The following is a 25,619-nucleotide window of genomic DNA, read 5'->3' on the forward strand; positions in this document are numbered from 1 at the left end:
ATCCCAGGGACACCTGGGGGCCTCGTGGATCTCTTGTTCATCCTGGGCCTAGGGCAGGCATGTGCCCACCTGCCTGGCAGGTCTCCTGGTAATGGGCATCCATCTGTGCCATGTGCACTTGAGGATACTTGTGTGGACACTGGGTGGTTGCCATCACACCTCTGTGAGCCCAGTCTCACCATAGATAGGGGGTTGTGCATGTGGAGAGGATGACCCCAGGGGCTCTCTCTGGGTTGCCTGGCAACAGTTAGCAGATTGGAGGGCTCTCCGCCTCCTAGCACAGGGAGAGGCCGAGCTTCTGCCCACCTCCCCACATCCCTGCCAGTTCCATGCCACCCGGCCTTTGGCATTTCCCAAAAATCCTCTGAGCAGCTGGCACCTGGTTGGAACATGCTGTCTATTTCTCCAGTGCCAGAACCACATAGAGAGAAATGGGACGGGTGGGGACCAGCACAGGCAGACCCTCCCCAGGAAGCCAAGAGCACTCAGGACCCTTACTTCTGATGCCCACAGTCAGGGACAATGCTGGTGTCTGTGTAGCATGCATCTCAGATGGTCCTTGGGGTCCCCTTGCTTATATGGGTCCTCTTTACTGTTATCAGGGGTCACTCTTGCACCCTCTTGCAGTCATGACCTTGAGTAACTGAAGGTACTGGGCGTCTGTCAGGGTCCATGTGCTCCTCACGTGGGGTCCCATGGTCAAGTGCTCTGACCTCCCCACTTCCTCCACTGGGCACCACTTTCCTGGGCTCAGTCTGATAGGGCAACATCAGCATGTATCTCAGATGGCCTCAAGGGTCCAGCCACAACCCAGGGCCCTGGAAGGTCTGCCAGCTGGTGTCCCAGCAGAAGGCCTTGGTACTTCCTTGAACCAACAGGATCAGGATGGGTGGTCCTGGCCACGCAACAGGAAACTTATGACCAGGAGATGCCAGTTCTAGCCCGATTGGGCTTCTCCCCTCTGGAACCCTTCATCATCACCTGTAGAACAAGAAGCTCTCCTCCGTGAAGCACCAACTGGCAACTCCACACCCCTCAGCTTTGAACATGGGTAGTTTCCCTGTATCCCAGAGCCTCACAGTGCTCACCTGTAGGATGGGAGCATGAATATGGGGTGGGCCATAGTGAGATGGACAGGAACGAGTCCTGTGAACTTGGGTATTGAGGAAGGGGCAGTCCAAGGCCCAGCTCCTGGCTTGCTGTCTTTAGAAAAGACGGGGAGAGGAGAAAGGAAGACTTCACTGGCCCGGTTCTGCAGAGACTGGTCATCTTTGACATTTAAGCAGCTGCTAATGAGTCCCTGAGTCCCCTGCTTATTGAGGAGGGCTCACCTGAATGTCCTGAATATCAAAGAAGGTAAGGTTTTCAGAGGCCTGAAAGGGCTAGAGACCATCAGAAGCTACCACTGTCTCTTTGGTGAAGGTGTGTGCTGGGGGCCAGGGGATAGTTTGAGAAGTCAATTCCAGGGTGGAGAATCTTCCTGAAGTATGCTTGAGAGGTTGAGTCACAGGGGCTTCCTGACATCCAGTGCAGGGGCTGGAGAGCCTTCTCAGCCAGCAGAGTTCTTTAGCTCGAGTCCCAGGAGCCTGGACAGCCTCTTGGAGGCTGCTTCTCTCTGTGGGTAGCTCTCCACTGCACCTTAGTGATCTGGGCACGGTGAGTAGGAATGATAGCCCTGACCCTTGATGTTCCACTTCCCTCCTTCTGGGATATAGGTCACCTGGCTCTCCCCTTCAGGGGTGAGAAGCTCTCTTCTCTTCAAAGGTGAAGTGGCCAGGGGATCTGTTGTCCTTCCCAACACTCTCCTGCTCTCCACAGAAGTGAGAAGATGTCTTCTCATATGCAGGGAGCTCTGGAATCCAGAGGGAAGGGCATCTGCTTAGGCCAGGCATGCACTTAGCTGTGTGCCCTTGGGCAGGTGTCTTCACTTCACTGAGCCTCAGTTTTCCTCATCTGTAAATGGGTCTCATCATGTGTACCCTGCACAGCTGGGTGGAAGTCCCTGCAATGGCCTTTAGGACTGTCTGAGACTCAGCAAATGCTGTGCCACTTCCTGTTCCCTTCTCATCACTTGTCCATGGTGTGTGAATGTGCAGCACAAATCAGGGATCTCTTTTTCCCAGCACTGGTACGAGCTTTGTAATGCCTTCTTCAAGATGCATAAGATAGATTGCTTAGAGTCAGGGCAAGACCAGTTTGCTGTTATCCAGGTTTCAGCCCCACGGAAGGGCGGTCAGCACCATGGACAGCCACCCACAAGCCCAACCGGTAGAAGCCCAGCGTGGTTCCAAGGAACATTGCAACCCAAATCTTGCAAGACTTTCAGGCAAGGGAAGATTCTGGCAACACCCTATGAAATCATAATGTTCACGAGTCCATCAGGTGTCTCCCTCTGGGAGGAGAGCCACTCTTGCAGACACGTTAGCAAACTACTGTCAAAAATGGGCTTCAGCCAGGTGTGGTGGTGCATGCCTGTCGTCCCAGTGGCTCAGGAGGCTGAGGCAGGAGGATTGTGAGTTCAGAGCCAGCCTGAACAACTTCACGAGGCCCTAAGCAACTCAGTGAGACACTCTCTATTAAAATACAAAAAGGGACTGGGGATTTGGCCCAATGGTTTAAGACTCCAATCAAGGAGGAAGACCATTTCTTGGTTATTTTGTAACCAGGCAGAGTCCAGGTGTTCAGGAGTCTGTGTCAAAGCAGAACAGCAGGTGCCTGCAGATACTTCCTCTGCCAGTCTTTGGTGCTTTTGCTACTAAAAGCACCCTGTGGGCTCAGAAACAGGTGGACTGACCCCTACCCCAGGCAGAGGCCCATTCAGGGTAGTGTTGGGAGATAAGCAGCCTCATTTGGATCTCCTGGGAAACTCCACTAGGAAACAGTGCTAATACCGAGTAACGACTCTGCACACAGAATCTGGCTTCTGCCTACCTGTTTCCTCCAGCGCTGGCTTATTTCTCTTTCTGATGCGATACATGCTAGGGTTGTGTGCCAGTGGCTTGGAAGTCACCTCTTTCTGATTTATTTATGTATAAAACAGATCCCAGGCAAGGAAAGTCAGAGAAAATACCTTGGTGGTTTCATATTGCTTAGAGTCAGGGAACAAAGCAGAAGGAGGGCCAGGGTTGGGGACAGGAGTTAAGCTGGAGCTGAGGAGTCCCCTGCCAAGAGGAGATGGGTCCTGAGTTCAATTCAGGGGGTCAGGGTGTCTATAATACTGGACTGAGTGAGCACCCCAACTGGGAGACCTGGGTTCCAGTCCATGATGGGTCCTTAAGAGGTGACATGGCTTTGGGGAAAAAAAAAACACACCTGCCTGTTATTTCCAGAAATCACCTCTAGGTTTCTGCAGAGTCCACTTCCTTTGTCTGGGTCTCTCTCCCATTCCTTGGTGACTTGCCCCTAGTCTAAATATCTTCCCCCTATCCACCAGGCACAACCTAATGCATTTTTGAGGCCCCCATTCAGGCCCTCTCCTTTTGGAGCCTCCTTGGGGGTTGTTCAACCAAGCTGCTTCTGTTCTCTGAGTCTGAGTTTCTACAGGTGTAAAATGGAGTCACCAAGGAGGTGTCACCAACATGACGTGCAACCCATGGCTTTTGCTGATTCTGGGTTTCTGCTTGTGGCTAGAAAACATGGCTTTCCCATTCCCCTGAACCTCCTTAGAATGTAATGCAACCCAAATGCTGCTCCCGAAGTCCTCTAAACATACACCCCGTGGTTGGACTGACCTTACTGCTATCGGGGGTGGGATGGTGCTTGGTTCCCCATCAAGTCTCCCTGTACCTGGTCCAGTGGGAGCTCATGAAATGGCCTGATTCAGGAAAGATCTTAAAACTGTTTCCAGATGCCATGTTGTCAACCGGGAGCTCACCGTGAGTCCCCCTTGGATGTATCAGCAGCCATCTGTCTTCTTATCCAAGCTGCCTCCATTCAAGCCTCAGCCACAGTAGCCTTGTAGGTTGACAAGGCTGGAATTGTCCTTCAGAGTTCAGCTGAAGGTGCTCAGGCTGCAGACCTTGTACGGTGACAGTTCAGAACTGGGTGGACTTCGAGAATCCAGGACTCCACTCTCAGTAGAAATGACCAAGATCCCCACTCTTGTACATGACGCAAAGATGCTTCCGTCTGGTGCATGACTGCCCCTAGAGCGATGGCAGCAGGCAAGGGGTGCCACGGTATTCCTGCCAGTGTTAGGGACAGCTTCCCAGCACCCACCCAGCTATGGGAACACAACGCACCTCACCCTAACAGATTCTAGTGATGTCTGCGTGTTGAGGTGGATATACTTCAGCTAATGGAAAAGTCTTTGATGGTTTATGGGAGGGTTATGATGCCAGATGATCATGATATCTGTGAACTCTGAGCATGTGTGTGTGTGTGTGTGTGTGTGTGTGTATGACAGAGAGAGAGAGAGAGAGAGAAGTGGGGGGGCGGGAAGGAGGTCCAGATTATCCGGCCAACTGAACTGTAGCTAAGGAGGTCTAACTAATGTCTTCTAAGGACAAGTACAACCCAAATCTCCTTATCTGGCTCTGCCTCATCTACTGGCATATTTTAGATGCAGTAGCTTCCCCTTGTAAGTCTTCCTAACTTTGAGGCCATCGTTTCAGATGGCCAAAGTGTCACCATCCACATAACATAAATATGGGCACAGAGGAGACCTGAGGTGAGCATGTGAAGTCTGCCCCTTCAGAGACACCAAGTCACACCAGACACCCACCGGCTGGCCCTCCTTCCACAGACCACCTCTGCTCCTGCCAGCCAGGTGTCAAACCTGAGTTGAGACATGGGGCAACCAATTGGTGGTGACCAGCATGGCTGCCAAGCCCATGCATGGTGGGGCAGCTCGAGCTGGGCTTCAGAAATATGGGATTTGAAATACTGAACACATTATCAAGCTAGGAGGGTTCTTTTGTTTGTTTCTTTTTTGGTACCAGGAATTGAACTCAGGGGCACTTGACCCCTGAGACACCTCCCCAGTCCTATTTTGTATTTTATTTAGAGACAGGGTCTCACTGAGTTGCTTGGGGCCTCACTTTTTAGCTGAGGCTGGCTTTGAAGTGGCAATCCTCCTGCCTCAGCCTCCCTAACTGCTGGGATGACAGGCATGAGTCACCACGTCCAGTAAGCAATGAGTTTTGTGAAATATGAAATTCACATAAATGAGGACTTTTTAATGCAAACAGAGGTGCTAACTTTCTGCCAAATCCTGTGCTGGCAGGTCTGCATCCTAGGAGAGATCTACTGAGATCTAGCCTCATTATTCAAAGTCTGTTCCAGCCTGGTGTCACCTGGGGCTCCTTAGAAAGGCAGAATTGTGTGGGGTTGCTGATGCAGCAGCCGATCTAGGTCTCTGGGGGCCTCTGAGGCACGTTCCAACTGGGGATGCACAGGCCACAGGGTCAGAGGATTTCATGGTGGAGTTCGGTCACTGCCTCTGGATCAATGGTGGGACCCGTTAAGCCCAGCCCTCACTCCTTGGCAAGCCTTTTAGTTCCTTTTATAGGTCTGAAGGTCACCTGGCACTAGACCGCGTGATCTTTGGCAAGTTCACTCTGATGCTTTCAGTTCCCTGGCTGTAAAGGGGGCTAATTAACCGTGGCAGTGACCTGAAAAGTCTGTAGGGAAGGTAAGTAAAACCAAGCCCGCCCCAGGCTGAGCACAGTGCCTGACAGGTGTCAGACAGACAGTTACTAATTGTCATTCAACAGTCCTGCCCCTCAGGAACAGGGCCACACCACGATGGGACAATGCCCCCAGAGGAGGAACTGGTTCCTGTCCTCTCCTGTCTGCCTCCTCCTTCCCTGGGTTTGGAGACTGGTGAGTGCTTCCAAGAAGACTCCAACTGGAAGCATCCATAGGTCCTGATGTGGGCCAGGAGGGTGTGGAGGCCTCCGGAGTTGGTCTAAATCCTCCACTGTCTGCCAGCCTCCTGACATGGAGACTCAGACTCAGCTTCCTCATCTGTCAAATGGGAACAACTAAATACCAGGGACCATTTCAAGGGTCACTGTGGAGAGCAGATGGGCTGCTCCAGAGGTCATCCTCAGAAAGGACAGAGGGTCTACAGGCATCACCAGGACAGTGGTGGCCAATGTCATCATCACCATCTCTAGAGACAGCCAGGAAGGACAAGTTCAGGCTTTAGCTCAGTTTGGGAAGGAGGAAGCCAGGTAGGAATGAGGGGTGCCCCTGGCGCGGGAGGCAGGGGAGGGCAGGGGCCCTGGGGATGTTCAAAGCAGCTGGACCCAATGGCTCTGCCAAGGCCGGAGGGAGGCAGGTGGGCGGGCGGCACCTGTCACATGGGGTGATGGGGAGCCATGGAAGGTGCAGAGCAGACGGTGGGGATGGGACCTGAGGAGATGCAGGCGGGTGGACTCACATACACCTGCAGGCCGACTGCTGCACCAGCTGGAGCTGGTAGATGGAGAGACAGTTGGCGCTGCCCCACACACTGCCCTGCTCACCCTTGCACTCCATGACACACTGGGCCACACTCATATTGGCCCCCTGGATCTTGTGGCTGAAGTAGCACTCGGGACTGAACTCCAGCCTGGTGTACAGGTAACCCCTGGGGGAGACTGCTGTCAGGCGGGGGCACCCGGGACACTGACTGAAACCCCGTGAATGCACCCTGGCGGACAGGAGCCTTTGGGAGACAAGGACACCCCAAGGCCGTCAGGAGAGCCCAGGGATCCAGGAGACGGGGTCAAGGAGACTCCAAGAGACCCCAAAGAGGAGTCAGGGCGGCTGGGGAGTTGGGGAACCTTGGAGGTGTGGGGGGGGGGTCCCGAGGACAGGGAGCCCCAGAAGAGGAACAGGAGCACCCCAGGGCCACCCCTGCCCATCTCTGCCTGAGGCATGGTCCACCCACATGACCCACCACCCGTATCCACAGTGTATCCTCCTCTGCCATGTGTCCCCACCCACTCCCTTGGTCCTCCCTGTCTGGGGACAGGAGACATTCATCTCTCTATTCCAGAAAATGTCACCCAGGATTGATGCCTCGATGTCCCTCAAGGATTGGAGGCAGGGGAGGGGCAGAGACTCACTTTCCTTCTGAAGTTGGTAAAACTACGCTCTAGACCCAGTCAAGGAAGAAATGCCTTTCGCAAAACAAAACAACCCAGGCATGCTTAGATTTTTAACTTTTATTTTTTTCCTCCTGTAAGCATGAAATCCTTCCTAAAAGGACGCTCAGTGGCTACATGGTCTAGAAACAAATGATGGTCCCTGCTGGCTCTTGCTCTAGCCCAGCGTCTGGGGTGCTGGGGAGGGGAGGGAGACAGGCTCTGCTCAGCTCCTTTGTCCACAGTGGCCTCTAAGACACGGTGGCCTCAGGAAGCAGCCTGCAAAACACCGGGCACCTGAAGAGCATCCTGTGGGGACCGCCAGCTCCCTGGATGGCATGGTCCCAGATGGAGGGACATGCCCAGCCAGACCTGTGGCCTCCACACTGGGTGGCTTGGGTTGAATGTGGCATTGCTGCAGCCAGCTGCTCACTCGGACAGGTGGGGCAAGAGTAGCTTTGACAAGCCGAGCATCTTGGGCCCCGATGCCCAGCCAAATCCTGGGGCTGGCGAGCTTCCTACATTTGCCCACCTCAGCCTCCTGTCTCTCCAGCCCCAGTTCTCAGATGTCCCAGTCCTCTCATTTATAAAGGCCCCACTGACAGAAGCAGCACTTTCTGAGAACAAGGCCCAGAGCATTAGCAATTCCAAGGCAAGAGAGACCTCATCACTCAGAGGCCAAAGGACGGAGGCCTGGGGAGGCAGGGGACCCATCATTTCTGGGTCAGGGAAAGAACAAAGGGGCCAGGGAGTCTCCTGGGTCAGGAGGGTGGAGGTTCTGAACTGTACTCACAAATCCCCAGGGAGGTGCTGCCAGCAGCTGGTACACACTTGAAGAGGTATCGCCTCACTGGAAGTCCTTAGGTGACCGGGGACTTGCCCTGGGAGGGAATTGTGAGGCCCAGCCCTTTCTCCTGCCTCTCATTTCCTAAAAGGTGAGTGGCTGTGGTATTTCATGTGCTCCCCCCATGATGCACCATCTCTGCACAGGCCCAAAGCAACCAGGCCCCTCAATTGTAGTTTGGAAACCCCTAGACTGTGAGCCAAAATACACCTTTTCTCTTTTTAAGTTAATTGTCTCAGGTATTTTGTTACAGTGATGGGAAGCTGATGAACATGGAGGGCATGTACCTTCTAAGGTGCTGTGGTTTGTATGTGGTTTGAGGGTCTCCTAGGAGTCCATGTGTCAAAGGCCTGGTCTCCAGGGTGGTGCCTTGGGGAGATGGTGGAGGTTTAAGATGTAGAGCCTCGTGAGAGGTCTTGGGTCACTGGAAGGGATTAAGGTCATTCTTGTGGGACCCTTGGTGGTTCCTGTGAGTCAGCTGTTATAAAAGGAGCCAGCCCAGCCCTTCCCTCTCTCCCTGCTTCCTAGTTCATGAGATGATGATTCTTCCCACACACTCTACTGTCAATACCTAAAAAACTCCTATTCATCCTTCAAAACCCAGCTTAAGGTGTTACCTTTGTACTCTGTCCTGAGTCCCCCATGTGGCTCCCTCACCCCTTCATGTCCCCACTATAAGCGCTCCTGGCTCAGCACCCATCCTGCTTCAGTGTCTCTAGCCCAGTATGCTCATCTGCTGAGTGTGGATCACGGCACTCTAGCCTCATAGGAACCTGTGCGCCAAGTGCTGTGGGACAGGGCTTGGCAGGAGCGAGACTTCCAAATGGAAACTGCTCAGCCTGTCCATGCCTCGCTTTCCCCAGCGAGATGGGGAGCCCTGTGGCAGGGTTGTGGCTGTCTGGCCCCTGATCCCAGCATGTGTGCGCAGCCAACGCTGCTGACCTGAGCTGACTCACTCAAGGGCTCCAGCGCTTCCTGACTGTCACCTCCAAAGGGGCCTCTTCAGTGCATCCAGCCCCTAATGGTGGTACCAGTGCAACCCATCTCATGGGTATGTGTCCATCCCCCTCCTAGGCTGTGTGCTGCCTGAGGGCAGGGGCTCTGTGGAACCCTTCCATCTCCCCATGGGTTGGCAAGTTCATTAATAAGTCCACGTCATCAAGGACTCGAGGTCCTTCCCAAGTTGGAGAGGGTCCTAGGTTCATGACTTTAATTGTGGGCTTCTCAGGCAGCTAAGTATAAAGGGGACAGTGTTTGCTAAGCAGGGACAGTAGGAAGAGTCCCTCAGTGGCCACCCACTAGCTTGTTTCTGCACAAGCCATACAGCTGTGACCAGGAGAGCTTGTGACCCTCACAGTCAGCCAACTGAAGTGTGGCAGTGAGGCTCAAGGTCTCCCTGTGAGCCACCACAAGGTCAAGGTCCCAGGAGACAAGGGGAGGAGATCAGCTCAGTCCCATGTCAGCCCTAGGGGTCCTGTCCCTGTTCACAGGTCTTATACAGACTCATCTGCTCTTTAAAACTCACTCCCTCCACTGCCAGGCACATTCTTTGTTTTTCTGGGGAGTGCAGGTGGGTGGGATTGAACACAGGGGTGTTTACCCCTGAGTCACATTCCCATCCCTTTTTATTTTATTATTTTTGAGACATGGTTTTGCTACCTTGTTGAGATTTGCCTCCAAATTTCCATCCTCCTGCCTCAGCCTCCCGAGTTGCTGGGATTACAGGTGTGCACCACCCCCGAGTGCGCAGTCTAATCAAACTCATTCTAATCAGCTTCTGCTCAGATTGGAAGCCTGTCTGGAGAGCTGAGTGTTTCTCCTAGGAGATCATCCAGGGGTTTCTATGCTGAGAAACCATTGATGCCCCCATTCCTGGGCCCTCACCTCACTCTTCAAATGAGCCTCGTGCAGATAGACTGACCCACTCGGACATTCCCGAGTCGCGTGCAAGTTCTCTCAATCCTGTTTGCTTTCAGCTCATTGAGGTTTGTTTGGAAATGCCATCGGCTACCTGGTTACAGGCACAATGCTGGACTCTTGTGCATGCACTCCCACGGACCGCAACTGCGCCACTGCTGTTTAAAGAGCATCAGGTGATGGCGTGATGCTCGACCGACGACCCCACGCTCTGCACATGGCACACTCGCTCCTGGGCACAGCCTCTCACAGTCACCCCACAGGCCCGCTCGTCCCTGTGTGTGCACACGCATGTGCACTCACACGCCTGCATCCTGCTCTCCTGTGGTGCTTACGGCTCCCCGCCTCACACAGCAGGAGGGAGAAGTGAAGGGTCAACATGGAGCAGCTCAGGGACCACGGGGTGCCTACCATTCAGCACAGTTGTCCTGGCAACGGAAGATGGTCATGTTTTTGTAGTGGAAAAAGGAGACACCTCTCAGGGCCCGCCTCTGGGTGTCATCGAGGTAGCAGCAGATGTACTTGGCTTTGGAGAGAGGAGAGAATTCAGGTATGGGTTACAGGAGGAGCCTCAGCACACCACAGTGGCTGGCCTGGTGGGGCCCTGGGTACCAATTCCTTCCTTCTGGGGAAAATGAGATTGGAGCCCAGGGTCTTGGTGGAACCTGATCCAGGAGGGGCCTGGGGTCTTGTAGGCTCGCTGGGAGTGGGAGGGAGGCTTTCGTGACCTAGGCCTTGATCTCCTGGTGACAGCTGGGTGCCCAGAAACCCAAGCCAAGGCCACTCCCTGAGCTCCAAATGAAGCGTGCTATGCCACCCAGGATGAGGCCCGTACTAAGGCACCTCTACAGACTTAACCTCTGACAGCACCTCGGCCATTCCTGCCAGTCACCTCCAGAGGCTTCTTTATGGTGGGGGTGTAACTAACAATTCTGTGAGGTTGAAATGGAGTGGTTTGTGTAAATGTCCCTACCATGATGTCCTGCACATAATAGTTGTGAAGTTCAGGTAAGCAGATTAAGTGCCCATTCACAGTGTTGTTTAAAGCACTTTACAGTTTGTCTCTATGGTGGTTCAAGGCAAATGCTTCCATCCAAAGGACCATTTCAAATTGTATAAACAGCCATCCAACTATAAACCATGCACTTAGTTTTCTTAAAGCAATAAACTTTCCTATAATTCATGGTGAACAGTGAACTCTCATGCACAAAGACAGGACTTTACAGTTTAGTCTTTTCCCATTTTTTTTTTTTTTTGGGTACTGAGGATTGAAGCCAGGGGCACTTAAGCACTGAACCACATCCCCAGCTTTTTTATGTATTATTTTTTTTAGAGACAGGGTCTCACTATGTTGCTTAAAGCCTCACTAAAGTTCCTGAGTCTGGCTTTGAACTTGTGATCTTCCTGCTTTAGTCTCTTGAGCTGCTGGAATTACAAGAGTGCACCACTGTGCTCGGTTCCCTTACATCTTAAAATTACTATTATTATTATTTGGATTTGCACTTTGGTAAGTCCTCTATGTACATTGTCTCCATTGAATCTTTACCATAATCCCATGAGAATACTAGTCCCATTCTATACAGAAGAGGAAATGAAAGCCCAGAGAGGTTATGTCTTTGCCCAAGATAACACAGCTTGTACTCATGAATCCAGAATTGGATGCAAGCAATCTGGCTCCAGAACCCAAGTTCTGAACTTCTTGCTTCTTGAATCGGGGGACCTTCTCAATGCCCCATTAGTAGCGGGAAGCCTTGGAAAGGTGTCCTGCCTGAGATCGGCACTAACGGTGGCTGAATGAAGCTCCAGTTGGGTCTCTGAGACACCCACACCAGCTCTTCCCACTGTGACATACAGAAGCAACTGGAGGTGGGACGGTGGATCCAGCCAGCCCTTTGAATTAAGTGGACCTCAGAGGCTATCACAAAGAAAATGCTAAAGGGCCCTTGATCCCCTCCCCTGGCAAGGCTGTCGTCCAGTCTAAAGGGTGGACTTGCTCTCCCCTGCCTTGTTTTGAGGAGCAGGGCCTAGCAGAGGATGCCAGCCTGTCATCTAGACATCAGGCCCCAGATGCTCCCCTGCCAGGAGCAGTGTTCCCAGCTCTGCAGGAGACGAGCCTCCATAGGGCCTCCTGGGATTTCTCTAGGAGACAGGATCCCTGCTCAGCTAAGAACTGCTACCTTTAGAGGAAGCATCACCTGCCCAGAGCAGAGACCTCAGACAGTGATACTCTGGAGGTTTGTAGCTGCTTCATGGGCTCCTGTGCACTAGGAGAGCACTCTCCCACGGAGCCAAGCCCCTGTCCTGTTCAGTCTGCCTTCTCACGAAGCCGTTTCACAGACAAGGAGACCAAGCACCACGACTCTTCCCTGCATCTGCCTCACAAGTCGATATTACTCTGGTCACACGGTGTAAGTGCTGATTGGCAGCTACTGACGTCCCTTCTGCTTCCCTCTTTTCTGAACGAACCAGGAGCCTGGTACTCTGCCCAGCTTGCAAGGGCCTCCCTTCAAGTTTAAGCTCAGGTCCACCTTCCAGTTATTTCAAGGGAGTTGTGCTTCCTCTGGACACACGGACTTCAGGATAAAAGGGCGGCAGGAGGACCTGAGTGGACAGGTTGACTTGGAGCCAGTGGCAACATGACTTTGGGGCTGGCAGTTTAGGATGAGGGTGAGTGCATCTGGCCACCCAGGGGACAGCGGTCACATTGGATAGGACTGGTACAATCTAATTACAGAAGTGAAAACATGTATGCAGGTGCCTTCATAGTTCCCCTGTGGTGTGGAGGGGTGGACCCTGTGGGTACTCTGCCTGCAGGATGCTCTTCTTCCTGGTTTCCAGACCTTGATCCCCACAGGGCCTATCAGATTGCCCACCCAGAAGAGGACACCCAACTGCTCACTGAATTGCTTCAGGTTAAAGACTCTCCTGGCTAATGGCATTGGCATTGTATGAGTCCAGAGCTACCAGCAACCACTGTCCTCTGGGGCCAGCACCAGCCTGTGTCAGGAGGACCAGCAGCTAGGGTAGAGAGGAGCCACGCAGAGCCTTCCAGAAGGATGCTCGGCATGAAGTCACAAGAACTCCAGGCCAGGGAGCCCCTTCTGCAGCCTGGAGACAGGGTCCCCTGTGTTTTCTTCTTTAGTTGAATCCCCGTGTGGGGTTTTTTGTCCTTTGCCACCCACTGGGGCACACTGACCAACCTGTGCTGATCTCCAGCTATGTCACTTAGTCACTTGCCTGAGTTCACCTGGGAGTGAGGGCCTCAGACCCAACCCAAGCCTGGGCCCGTCCCCTCCCATGTGCCACAGTGCAGGGCTATCTGCCACCTGTTCAGACCACCCTGGAGGGGGATGGGAGAGACTGGGTCCCCTGGGATGTGCTTAGGTATCCACTGTCCCCAAAGTCTGCACTTTGTAGTGCTGGGCTGCCCCTGCTTCCCCTCCAGCAGGTTTAACAGAGACTTGTTGATTGACCTCCATGCCCTTAACTGTGGACAGGAGGGAGGGAATGGCTCGGGACCCTCCCTTATGCTTTGGAGGACGTGGGTGTGTTACATACCAGGGCCTGATGAGTTGGCAGAGCCCTGGGCTTTCCTACCTATCCTGGGAGAGACCTGGGGACCCCTTTCCTGCTGGCCTTGGGTGCAGGGTGCCGCCCACATGACCATCACTCCTGTGCTTGGGGCTCTACGGCCCTGCTGGGCTCATTGGCATGGGGACTGAGAGCCCCCTGCCATCTTCTTCAGTCTCTCCTCCGGCCCCTCTTCAAATCCTGCTGTGCAGTAGACTCTCTTGGAGATGGGGGTGAGGGGTGGTCAGGTGTGTCAAACAGGGACAGGCTCCCAGGCCACTTGAGGGTGGATTCACGGCCAAGCTCATGCTATCAGCTCGTTTCCATGGTGGCCAGGCCCCCTGAGCTGGGCTATTTGTCTCAAGCCCAGAAACCAGCATCAGGACCCCTCCTCATGGCAGGTGGTCTTTCCTTTCTAAGTTTGTCCCGTTGCTCCACTTAACCTTTCACACAGTTCTGCTCTCCCCAAGCAAGGCAATCTCCTCCCAGGGCTGAATGCAAACGACCTGCACCCCTTACAGAATGACTCATGAGCAGACTGGTGACAGGAGGTGGTCTAGGCTCCAATCCTGAGGACAGTGCCACAGGAATCTCTGAATGTCACTCAAGCTCTTGGAGTAGAATTTTTCTCCCTGAAAAGTAGAAAAAAAATTCTATTAGGGATGCTATTCATTGAAAAAATTAAAAAGAAGAAAGAAAGAAACCAAGAGTCTTAATCCCCAGGACCTCAGGATGCTGCCTTATTTGAAATAGGATCAGTGCACATGTGATTGAGTTCTGAGGCCACACTGGAGGACAGTGGGCTCAATCCAATCTGACCACAGTCTTTATAAGAAGATGGCCATAAGGGGTGGTGTGCTGGCACACCCCTGCCATCCCAGCAATTCAGGAGACTGAGGCAGGAGGATCATGTGTTCAAAGCCAGTCCCAGTAACTTAGCCAGGCCCCAAGCAACTTAGCAAGACCCTGTCTCAAAATAAAAACCCTGTTTCAAAATAAAAAATAGAAAGTGCTGGGGATGTGGTTCAGTGGTTAAATGCCCCTGGGTTCAATAACTAATACCAAAAACAAACACACACACAAAACATTCACAGTTGTGCACGCCAGTCATCCCAGCAGCTCGGGAGGCTAAGACAGGAGACTCACAAGTTTGAGACCAGCCTCAGTAATTTAGCAAGGCCCTGAGCAACTTAGTGAGACCATAGTGAGACCCTGTCTCCAAATAAATAAATAAATGAACAAATAAATAAATCAAACTGGGAATATAGCTCAGTGGTCAAGCACCCCTGGCCTACAAAGAGACAGAGACAAAACAATGACTTTTGGCAATAGAAGCAGACGCTGGAGTAACAGCAGAAGCCACGGGAGGTGAGGGCAGCAGGGCAGAGGCACAGGGCAGTTGTCCCCAGAGCCCTCTGGAGTGCACAACCCTAACAACACAGCCGTTGATTTTTAACCTGCGAGCTCTGGAGGTGCGTGAGCCTCAACCCCTGTGTTGAAGGACTCATTTAGGAAACTCAGCTGCGGTATCCCTGGAAAACAAATGTATTGATTGTCCACCGATGTTACACAAAATGAGTCTGCACACCAAGCTGAACTCCAGACCTGTTCAGGAAACTCAAGTAGGTACTCTAGTGCTGGGGACGCTCTGCCACCCTGGAAGTGGCCCTGGGTCTGACCGTTCCAGGCTGTCTGTGCTTCACGTGCAAGGATTGGCATTTCCTGCTCATATGCAGGGACCTGGGGGCAGGAGGGTCCCACAGCTCCCTCCACATCTCCTCCCCCAGGAGGCCACCAAGGGGTCCCCTGGGGATCTCAAAGCTGATACCCGCTGAACTGTCTCCTGCATGATTTTCCCAGTACTGTGCACTATGTTTTCAATTTAGAAATAATTTTGACTCCTTGTGGAAGAATTTTATCAAAGGAAAAGGTACTACAGTGGAGGAAGCAGGGTTCACCGTTAAATATGCCAAAAGACACTGGAGACACAGCTGGCAGTGTGGGAAGGGAGGTACCAGGCCCTGGCGGGGTGGATAGTGGGGTCCAGCCATCTTCCTCCTGGGCTCTGTCTGTTTTGACATATTCTAATTTTTCTACAATGAGCATGTATGGCTTTGGTAATCGAGGATTAGTGTTTGAAAATATAATTTCTTTTTTTTTTTTTTTACCTACCTGTCTTCCACTAAGGGACTGTGAATATTCCTTAGAGGAAAAATGTTTGAATTATTTCTGAGTCAACATCTCCCAGGAAGGGGATAGGCATACAATAAATGCATGATGAGAATAAGGAAGGAAGGAAGGAAGGAAGGAAGGAAGGAAGGAAGGAAGGAAGGAAGGAAGGAAGAAAGTCTCCAACCATCTGCATTCAAATTCAGGTTTACCCTCTCCCTTCTGCTGGGGAACCTGGAGAAAATTACTTAACCTTTCTGTGCCTGAGTTTCTTCCCATGAGCTGGAGTTAATCAGAGTACCTCAGTGTATTGCTATGAAAAAGTAATAGATGCGCAGTGGCCAGTCCAGTGCCTGGTACTTAGCACAGACTCAATTTACCCTCCGTAAACATCACAACAGACACAGGTGCTCAGTCCCTTTTATTCCTTGGAGGAAACTTATTCTCAGAGCAATGATGATACTGCCTGAGGCTGCATAGCCAGTGAGTTGTGGAACCGGATTCAACCCCTGATCTGCTGCTCAGAGTTCAGGCCGGGTGGGGCTCCTGAGGAGACCCGTACACCACCTCTGCTGGTGGCACCAGGATTTGGGCTTCCTGCCCAGCCCCACCCCTCTGCCTTGCTGCCTGCAGCAGAGCTCTCGCTTGCTTGAGGAAGCCCATGTGTTTAGCACCAGGTGGGAGAAGCTGCTCATTTTCATGAGCTTTAATCCACTTGGTTTTCTGTCCTTGCTGGGCTCTGAATAAGTACCTTCCAGACAGGCTGGATCTTGTGTCCTTAATACCAGTGATCCCAAGGCTGCCAGCAGAGAGCACCATCCAGGGCTGTCTTATGCTTCTTTATTTCTTCTCTCTTTGCATTTCATAAACTATAGAGCATTGCTGGGCTCAGAATGTAGGGCTGACTAGCATAGCAATGGAGAAGGCTCACACACTTTGGAACTAAACAGACCTCATTTTAAATATGTTTTTCCATGAACTACCTGTGTAGCCCTGGGTGAGTGATTTCTGGGTCTCAGCTTTACCTTCTGCAAAATGGGACAATCTCTGAACTGAGTAGGACTAAATCAATGAAAGACTCACACGTGGTAAGTCTTTAATGATCAGTGAGTAGATATCAGCTACTGATAAGAACAACAGCAACTAATAAGTGACCTATGGTATAATCCAGAAGACAGGATGAGCGTTTTGCACATATCATTTCATTACGATATGAAAAGTAAATAAAGCTTGATGGCATGTAGTAGTTGCTTGAGAAAGGGTGACTAGTAGCAGAGGCAGCAGCATATGGCAGTTCAGCAGCATCTGTGTGGGATGGTTCCAGCACCCCCCGTGGATACCAAAATCAGCGGATGCTCGAGTCCCTTGCGTAAAATGGTGTCGTGTTTGTACAGAACCTGCGCACACACTCCTGGAACTTTAAGTCATCTCTAGATTATTACTGACCCCCAATACAATGTGGATTCTATGTAAGTAGTTGTCACTCTGTATCACTGAGAGCAGAATGGCAAGAAAAAAGTCTGCAACCTTTTTTTTCTCGATTATTTTCCATCTGTGTCTCATCGAATCTGAGGGTGTGGAACCCACAGACGCGAGGGCTGACTGTTTCATTCTCACAACAAATGGGAACATGGTTGTGCATGTATCAACTGTGCCAGGGGGATTGGTACCTTATAGGGCATCGAGACAGGCACAGGCCATGACCATTCCCTTGTGGGCCAGGCAGGAAGCTCCGGGGAGCAGGGTTTCAAGGGACCTGGAAGGGGCAGTTTCCTGGAGATGGAAAAGCTGAGACTTGGCAGTCCTCCTGGGAATGGGGGACCCACCATGTGTTCCTCCAAGCACTCATCCACCCGACCAGGAGTGGGGAGCCAGCTCAACACCAGGCACTGTCCCAGGTGCTGATGGAACTGAGACAAGGATAGACAGCAACCCTGCCTTCCTGGAGCTGGCAGGGTAGCAGGGTGCTCTCCACAGTGATAAGGTGGCCACCAAAGTGAAGCTAGGGGGTGTGGTTGTGACCAGGTAGGAAGTGGGACAGTTTGGGTCACCCTGGAAGGCCTCTTTGGAAGGCAGGGTTTGATTGGAGTCTCCAAGGAAGAGAAGAAGGGAGCCATAGAAAGATCTGGGGAAAGAGCATCCGGGGTAGAAGAATGGCCTACCCAGAGTTCCCAAGGTAGGAATGAGCTGGGCATGCCTGGTAAATGGCAGGAAGATGGCCAATGGGAAGATGTTCCAAGGTGGGGTTGGGAGATGGCCAGGCAAGTGGGTCTGGCCTTGAAGCATGACAAGGAGCTTTGGGACTTTTTAAGGACAAGCAGAGCTGGGAGTGGCCAGCCTCTCCAGTGGGCAGCCTTCCTGTACCTGTGAGATGGGCTTGTTCCCAGGCAGACCCCACAAGCACCCCTGAACATCTCTGATCATCTGTGCCAGGCCAGGGGTGCCAGGTGCTTTCCCAAGCATCAGCTCCCTGAATGCTCAGAACTGCCCAGAAGGGAGACATCATTACCCCCATTTTACAGATTTCAAAACTGAGGCCCAAGAAGGCCAAGACATTTGCCTGCACCACAGGACTGGATGGGGTGGAGGTGGAGTGTGAGTCCCAGGCTCCCACCACTCCTGATGTGTCCCGCCTGCCCTTTCCTTCCCAGTGAACACGGGGGTCTTTAAGAGGCAGAGATCTAGGGAAGTCCCCAGGGTGGGAGCGTGGCATCTGCTGGAGGCCTCTGAGCTGGGAGGAATTCCCTCAGTCACCCCACGTCCCTCCATGATGCAGAGAGGACTTTCTGTGAGTTGAATCCATGGACACAAGGCTGGCCGGGTGTTTCCTCTGCCTCAGTGTATTCTCCCAGCCATCTGGCCTGAGTTCTGGGGACCCCGTCCCTGTCAATCTCATGGATTGCCAGGTCCCTCCCCAGCACGCTGGGCAGACGGGGATGCTGGTAGATGTGGAGTGCTGTCACAGGGAGACCTGGTTTAAGCTCCAGGGCTACTGCAGCTGAGAGCCAGTGTGTTCACTCCTGTCAGCCTGTGTCACATCTGTCAGCTAACCACAGCGTTATATGTGTCGTGAGCTCAGCCCGTGGAATTCAGTGAAAATCAGCAAAGCCCTTTATGCCTGACAGGCTAAGAAAATGCAAACATGGCCAGGGCAGCGATTTCCCCTCAGGACCCATTGCCAAGGACCCAGAATGTGGCCCATGGGTGGCGTGGTGGAGCCCAAGCCCTGTCACTTGGTAGCCAGGTGAACACGGGCTCTTGGAACCCTGTTTCCTCCTCTTTACCATGGGAATCATGGCAGCGAAGTATAGATTTGTGGAAATAACTCCAAACACGCCAAGTGCTTACAACAGAAACGGGGCCTGAAATACCTGAGAACTGGCTGGTGTAATTTTTGCATGTTTCACAGGTTGGAGGAAGATGCAAGGGGGTTGTGGGGTGAAGCTTGGAGTCCTGATGGACAGCTGGGTTCAAATGCAAACTTGCTGATTGACAAGATGTGCAAACTTGCACAGGCTGCTTAACTTCTCTGAGCTTCAGTTTTTTCTACTGTGAAGCGGGGTGATAGTGAAATCTTGCAGTGTTGCTATGAGCTTGGGACAGCTGGTTCCTATTAAATGTCAGTGCTAGAACTGTATTACCCTCCAGCCTGTCCCTCCGTCCCTCTCCTGGGCACTGATACATAGGGCTCTTACCTTGCTCCTCCTCATTCCCCTGGAGAACTCTCCCCTTGAGAGCTCTGCTCCAGGTGCCCCCATAGTCGTCCATCTTGGCTCTCTCATTGGCATCATTGCCCTTTAACGAGGTTCCGTGCCTGCAGGCAATGCTGGAGGCTTCACCCTCCTGGAAGCCCCGGGCCAGGTGCAGGTTGCCACAGAAAGGGCAGTTCATTGACCTGGGCAGGGCCTCCTCTGGCTGGGCTGGCCTGGCCCTGGAAAACGGTGGACTGGCCCATGAATCCAGAGTGCAGGAAGACCAGGCTCCCTGTGGTCAGGTAGAGCACCAGGAAGGTGAAGAAACACACAGGCTTCCTGCGGAAGTACTGCTGGAATTTGAACCAGAGCTTGGACATAGCAGGGTCATTTGGGACTGGCTCCTAGGACTGGGTTGACTGGGAGGTGACAGAGGGGCCTCAGGGTTCTGGGCTTCCCCTAGGGATGGCACCCCTGGGGTTCCTCAGTCTTCCTCCACCTCTAAAGGCGGTTGTCAAGGCCAGAGGCCAAGGACAGGTCTGGGACTTGGTTGAAGCCAAGAGAAAGGCCACCCAAGGTCAAGTTTAAGGTCAAGCTGGGCTTCATGAGACCAAGAAAGGGGCCACTCAGGAGGTGGTCCCATGTCACTACATCTTGTTCTTCACCTCAGAATTCCTGAACAATGCTAAAAGTGACAATTTGGCAGAGGGTTCCAGGCTGGCCGCTCCTGGCCCCTGCAGGCCCCTCAGTCCTGGGGAGCTGGATGATCTCAGCAGGGCCTTGATTCTGGCCCCTTCTCCCAGTCGGCCCAGGCTCAGAGTGTCTGCCTTCTGGGATCAGAAACCGGCAGGCCTCCAGCTGTCAGTCGTCAGAACACATGCCTGTCACCTGCAAAGTACCACAGACACCAGCATGAGGAGCCCTTCGCCACGACAGAACTTACAGGAGACTTGAGCATCCTTCACCCAATGGTCAGGGACAGGAGGAAATGGGGAATGTCATGGAGCACCTCAGGGGTGGAGAAGACAGGAGCTCAGGGCTGAGTCTTCATCCCCAATGGAGAAGCAGGAGCTTGACTTGTACTGGATCCTAGTTTGGGGATAAACTTTATCTCAGCCAAGAAAACGTTCTTATAGGCTGGTGAGAGACAACTGTCCCTCAGGACCCATGGCGAGTTGGTTCCAGGACCAACCCCACCCTACAAATACCCAAATCCATGGATGCTCAGATCTCGTCTAGAAAATGTGCAAAGACTTTAATCATCACCAGATTGCTCTGATACTTGGTGCAATGTCAATGCTATATAGTTCTTCTACCGTATTTAGGGAACAGGGACAAGAAATAAGCCTGTGCATATCGTGTGTAAAGCACAATCATTTTTTGCAGTATTTTCGATCTGTCGTTGTTTGCATCTCTGGTTGCAAAATCTATAGACAGAGAGGCCAACTGTACTCTGCCCACATCTCCTTTATGTTTGTCAAATGTGAACACTGGCATGTGGATTATGTCCCCAAAGCATTTCCTAGGTCCTGTGATCCCAGCTGATTTTAAATTTGCCCAAATTTACTCATTTTTTTCTCCAACAAATACTTAACAAGACCTCTCCTATGCACCATATCTGTCCTAGGAGAGGAGATAAAGTGAGTAGCCAGAAGGACCAAAGCCCTTTGCTCACCGGTCTCACATTCTAGGGGCAGGAATCAAATCCACAGGCCCTCTCCTCTACTCCATGAATAACAGGAGGAGGGACAGTGGCATTATTCAGCAAAACATTCATTCATTCCGTGTTTATTGAGCATCTACTATGTGCCTAGCTTTGTGCCAATCCTTACTTCCATTTTTTGTCAGTCCTATGGAAGGTAAGGATCTCCCTAGTTCCTCACAGATGAGGAAACTGAGGTCTCCTTGCTAGTGGGAGGTAGAGATGGGATTTGAAGCAAGAATGGTTCAAAATCTCAAAGTCCATCTCTTGATCACATCCTTTTTGACTCTGCCTTTCCCGCCATGTCATCTGGACATCATTTGAGAATACAGAGACATCCTCCAGAGCTGTGAGCCATCTGCACTTCTTCTCAGTTATAGACAGGGGCTCACCTTTTCTCAGGGTCTCTCAGAGACAGGCCTGAGGAGCATCTGATTCCCAATCATCTCGGAACCTGGTCCATATGAAGATTCCTGACCACCCTGATCAGCACCTGTAGCTGAGGGGGAAGCCAGTGGGTGCCCTCGGAGGATGGGACGAGGAGAGAGTTCAAAACCACTGCTTCGTGAGTTAATGCTCAGGATCATTGGCCAGGAAGAAATGCTGAATGTAAGTTAGGGACCAGAAGAACTCCATTCTGGCAATTTGAGCTGTTTCATATTCTCTGCAGCAGGGTTGCAAGACACTCCATCTCAGTCAACACAACTGGGTTCAATCGTCAGGCAGTGGAGGGTCTGAATGGGACAGCCCCTCCTCATCCAGAGAGCATCAGGACAGTTCAGCTGCAGTTTAGAGTCTGCCATTCCCTTCATTCAGGAACTAAGTACTGAACACCTACTATGCACCAACCTCCTCGGCATTTGGAATAGATCAGTGAACAAAACAATAAAAAAGACATATCCTGTGCAGTCAATGTATCCATTCAATCATCCATCCATCTCTGTGTTCATTCAGGTATCCATCCATTCATTCATCCAACCAAAGATTCATCCATTCTTTCATTCATCCATCCATCCATCCATCCATCCATCCATTCATCCATTCATCCATTCATTCATCTCTTATCCACCCGGGCATTCACTTATTCTTCCATCCATTTACAAACACATATGATTGCCTACTAGGTAATCTCAAGTCAAGTGGTATAAAGAAAACAAAATAGGCAAAATATATTAAGGAGTTAATAATTCATAGAATTAAAAAAAATAACTTGAAAAATTGAGTTTATAGGCAAAAAGGCAAACATATAGCAAATTTACTCAATCAAAGGAAAATGTTATGTGTGTATTAGGAATTAGAAGAGGAATACTGCAGAAACATGGTTTACTATTACAAGAAAATGATACGTACTACAGTGTACTCAAAATAAACTGCCAAATTATCACACTGCAGTTTAACTGACAGCTAATTTACCCAATTTCCTCACCATTAAGTCACTGAAGACAGAGCCTCTGTAGTCATGGTCACCATATGCCCAGTAACCTGACAAACTCAGTACACAAAGCAAAAGCACACTGGTTCCATCACATACAGGGTGTTCCCTGGGAGCACTGAGTGGGCTCTTTGCCATTCACCTGGAACTGAAAATGACTGTAGAAAATGGAAACCAGAATAGGACCCTAAGATAGGGAGAAACTGAAATGGTCATAAACCCTAATTTCTAGTACATGGGTTATTAGTTACCTAAAACCTAAAAGTGGGAAGTAACATAAAATATTTTAGAAGGTAAACAGAATGTGAACCCAATTCACATTATAAAACTAACATTTAGAAATTGCATAACAAGTTGCTAAAAATCTCTTACCAATGCCTAATGAAAGACCATTTGTGGGACTGAACAATCAGGGTTCTCACAGTGTAAAGTCTAGGTTTCAAATACAGCTGCTGCTACTTACTAAACACAGGGTCTGACATAATTCTTAAGCTCAGGTCAGCTTCCTCACTCATGTGGGATGCAACTGTTGCAATGGGTTTTTCTTCAGTTGGTTTTCCTAGGTATGAAATCCAATCCATCACAAATGATCATTTCTGCCTTATTGGACATGTTTTATTACATTAACCAGAGATTATAGAATGTGATTATGTATTTTGTCAGTGTGGAATACTATAGATCATGAACTCACAACTTTCTGATAGTAGCTTGCAGCCTGGTGAAGTGGGCACTTACTGACCCATGGTGAGTCAATTTGCTCAGACTACCAGTTTCCTCATCTGCAAAGGAAAAAGGAAGGACTGAGTCCATTGATTTATGCCATTCAATTTCAAAATGATAAGGAAATATAAGTAGAATTTGAATCTTCAAAGTGGTACTATTCCCATCTTTCAGAGGACATCATGTTTTTATATTTGAAACTATGCATATATTCAGGGGGAATATAGGTCTCATGAATTTGATGTTTGGTACCTTCCATAAGATCAGTAATTGTTCCTAAGTGTTTTAAAGACTCTCAGTTCCTTTCAGAAATGAATGAAATCTATGGACATTCTCCCCATATACATATGTTTTATATATATATAAAATATATATATATATATAAACATATATATAACATTTTGTGCACTGTGCACCTGTGTATGTAGAAAAACAAGTGGATGTGAAGTCTGCGTACAGCTTCAGGAAACCCTGCATGTCTTGGCTCCTTGCTCTGGGTCATGGTTTGTCTAATCAAACATGAAAACTTAAATTTTGAGTAAATTTTCAAAATCACCTCTGATTTTGCAGTGTCAGAATATTTTAGAAAGGACGATTTCAAATAATTTTTAATGAAAATCTTGTGAAATCTCCTGAGTAGGACATGCCCCCTAGTCCAGGTGAGTAGAGATACAGGTCACAGGATTTTCTCTGAAGAGTATCCCATTCTTCCAGATAAAATCCTTGGTATCTCCTTCAGCCAGCAGGCATTGGGTCTGGAGTGATCTTCAAACATCTTGTGGTTCAGATCCCTTAGCTGTCTGATAAGGAAAAAAGAGTTCAAAGAAAGGGAAGCAATGTCCTCTGGGTCTCACAATTTCCCTTAGCCTTGCTGATAAACTAGTTTTTAATTGCTAGGAAAATTATGTAAAATTAATACTCACTTTACTTCTCCAAACCGTTCAATTTAAGGATGGTCTCATACGACCTCTCATTTGTGGCTTCCATGATCTATTTGATAATTTAAATGTCCAGAATAACAATATTTTATTTAATGATTAAAGTTATTTCAGAATCCAATAAAATGTCCATATTCCATAATCCAATATATCCAGAGAACTCTGAATTCTCTTTTCCTTTTGATGGATAAATTGAACTCTGAAAGATAGCCAAACACTCCCACATAATTTCATATGCCTCTGCAGAGATAACACAGTGATTATCTGATTAGGGTTGTGCCAGGAAAGTACTTACATTGCATTTCTTTTGGTTGTTGGAGAAGAGCATTTTCTTTGGAGGTATACAGAAAACCATCAAAAAGTTGTTTACACTTTCAAATTTTTTCTTAGTGTTCAACACCTATGATTAATTCCAAGATTGTGATAGTCTCTTCCTATGTGCCCTGTGTGCTCTCAGACACAAGAGACTGCATTCATCTGCATGGTGTCAGCTTTGCTGGAGTGACTGGCGTTGATATGTCCTTCAGCCCCTGGGCTCATGACAATAGAGCACACTGTGTCGCAAAGGTGAAGAAAGAACCAGTTATTTGAAATCAGTGGCAGTGTTTATTACAGGTAAGTGCTTCTCATCAGAAGAGTTCAAGTGAAAAAAAATAATAAAAAGAAAGGTGCAAAAATTCCAGCCTGTCCTAATACAGTCCATGAGGACAGACTCAATCAGAGGAAGAGAGGAGGACACTCTGGGTGTGCAAAACCCCACAAGCCCCAAACATTGGTAGAAACCTCCTGAAGCTCCACAACACAAGTTCTCTAGCCTCCCAGCAGCTCTCCAGCTGAACTGGCTGTCCACCGCTGTGGAACACTCGACAAGGACTGTAACTTGTATTTTATTCTTCATTCTGTGGTGTTTTTCCTCACCTTGATTTAAGCCCCTGGGACACCCTCTCTTTAGAGGAAGTCATGTTGCAAGACTGAAAGCAGAACTGTCTAAGGTGAACCTATTTTCCAGAGTCAGCTTTTGAACAAAAGCAAAATTCTCTGTCCTCTCATAGACCTGCGAGCATAAAGGATCCTCCACAGTGACAGACTGAAATTTACACCCTCTTCCAAGCCCACGGGAGTTCATAGACAGGTTTAAAATCAGTTGAAGAAATTATTTCAGCCTCTATTAAATACTAGTCCTACCTATTTTTTCTTCACTCTCTGCCTTTACTCCACCTACTACCCTTACAGTCACAGGGTCTGTTGTGATCTATTCTGTACCACTCTTGGCAACCAGGCTGGCCCTGTCCCTTGGGAATTGGAGGGGTCTAGAGGACTTTTAAAGCATACAATCAACTTAGTGTGACTGGAGAACCCTACCCTCTTGCTCAGGATCACATGGCTATGTCCTATAGTGGAATCTTGACCACATCCCCATTTTTCCCTTCTCTACAGGACATACACACTGAGGGAGTCCTTTTATCTCAGTTCCAATCACAGAGGCCAGCCTACACTGTGACCAGTAGAAAATTCTTCCTGAAACTTGACTGAGGTTGCATCAGCCTAATTGAATTTATTTG

At 50.1% G+C, this 25,619-nt stretch overlaps 1 pseudogene; it reads right to left on the reverse strand.

Moving 5' to 3' along the window:
* The window catches only part of LOC124973718 (WSC domain-containing protein 2-like), a 45,121-nt pseudogene extending 25,476 nt beyond the window's left edge, over positions 1 to 19,645 (reverse strand).
* Positions 19,646 to 25,619: the final 5,974 nt, after the last annotated feature.

The sequence above is a fragment of the Sciurus carolinensis genome, unplaced genomic scaffold (assembly GCF_902686445.1).
Source record: "Sciurus carolinensis unplaced genomic scaffold, mSciCar1.2, whole genome shotgun sequence".
Classification (NCBI taxonomy): Eukaryota; Metazoa; Chordata; class Mammalia; order Rodentia; family Sciuridae; genus Sciurus; species Sciurus carolinensis.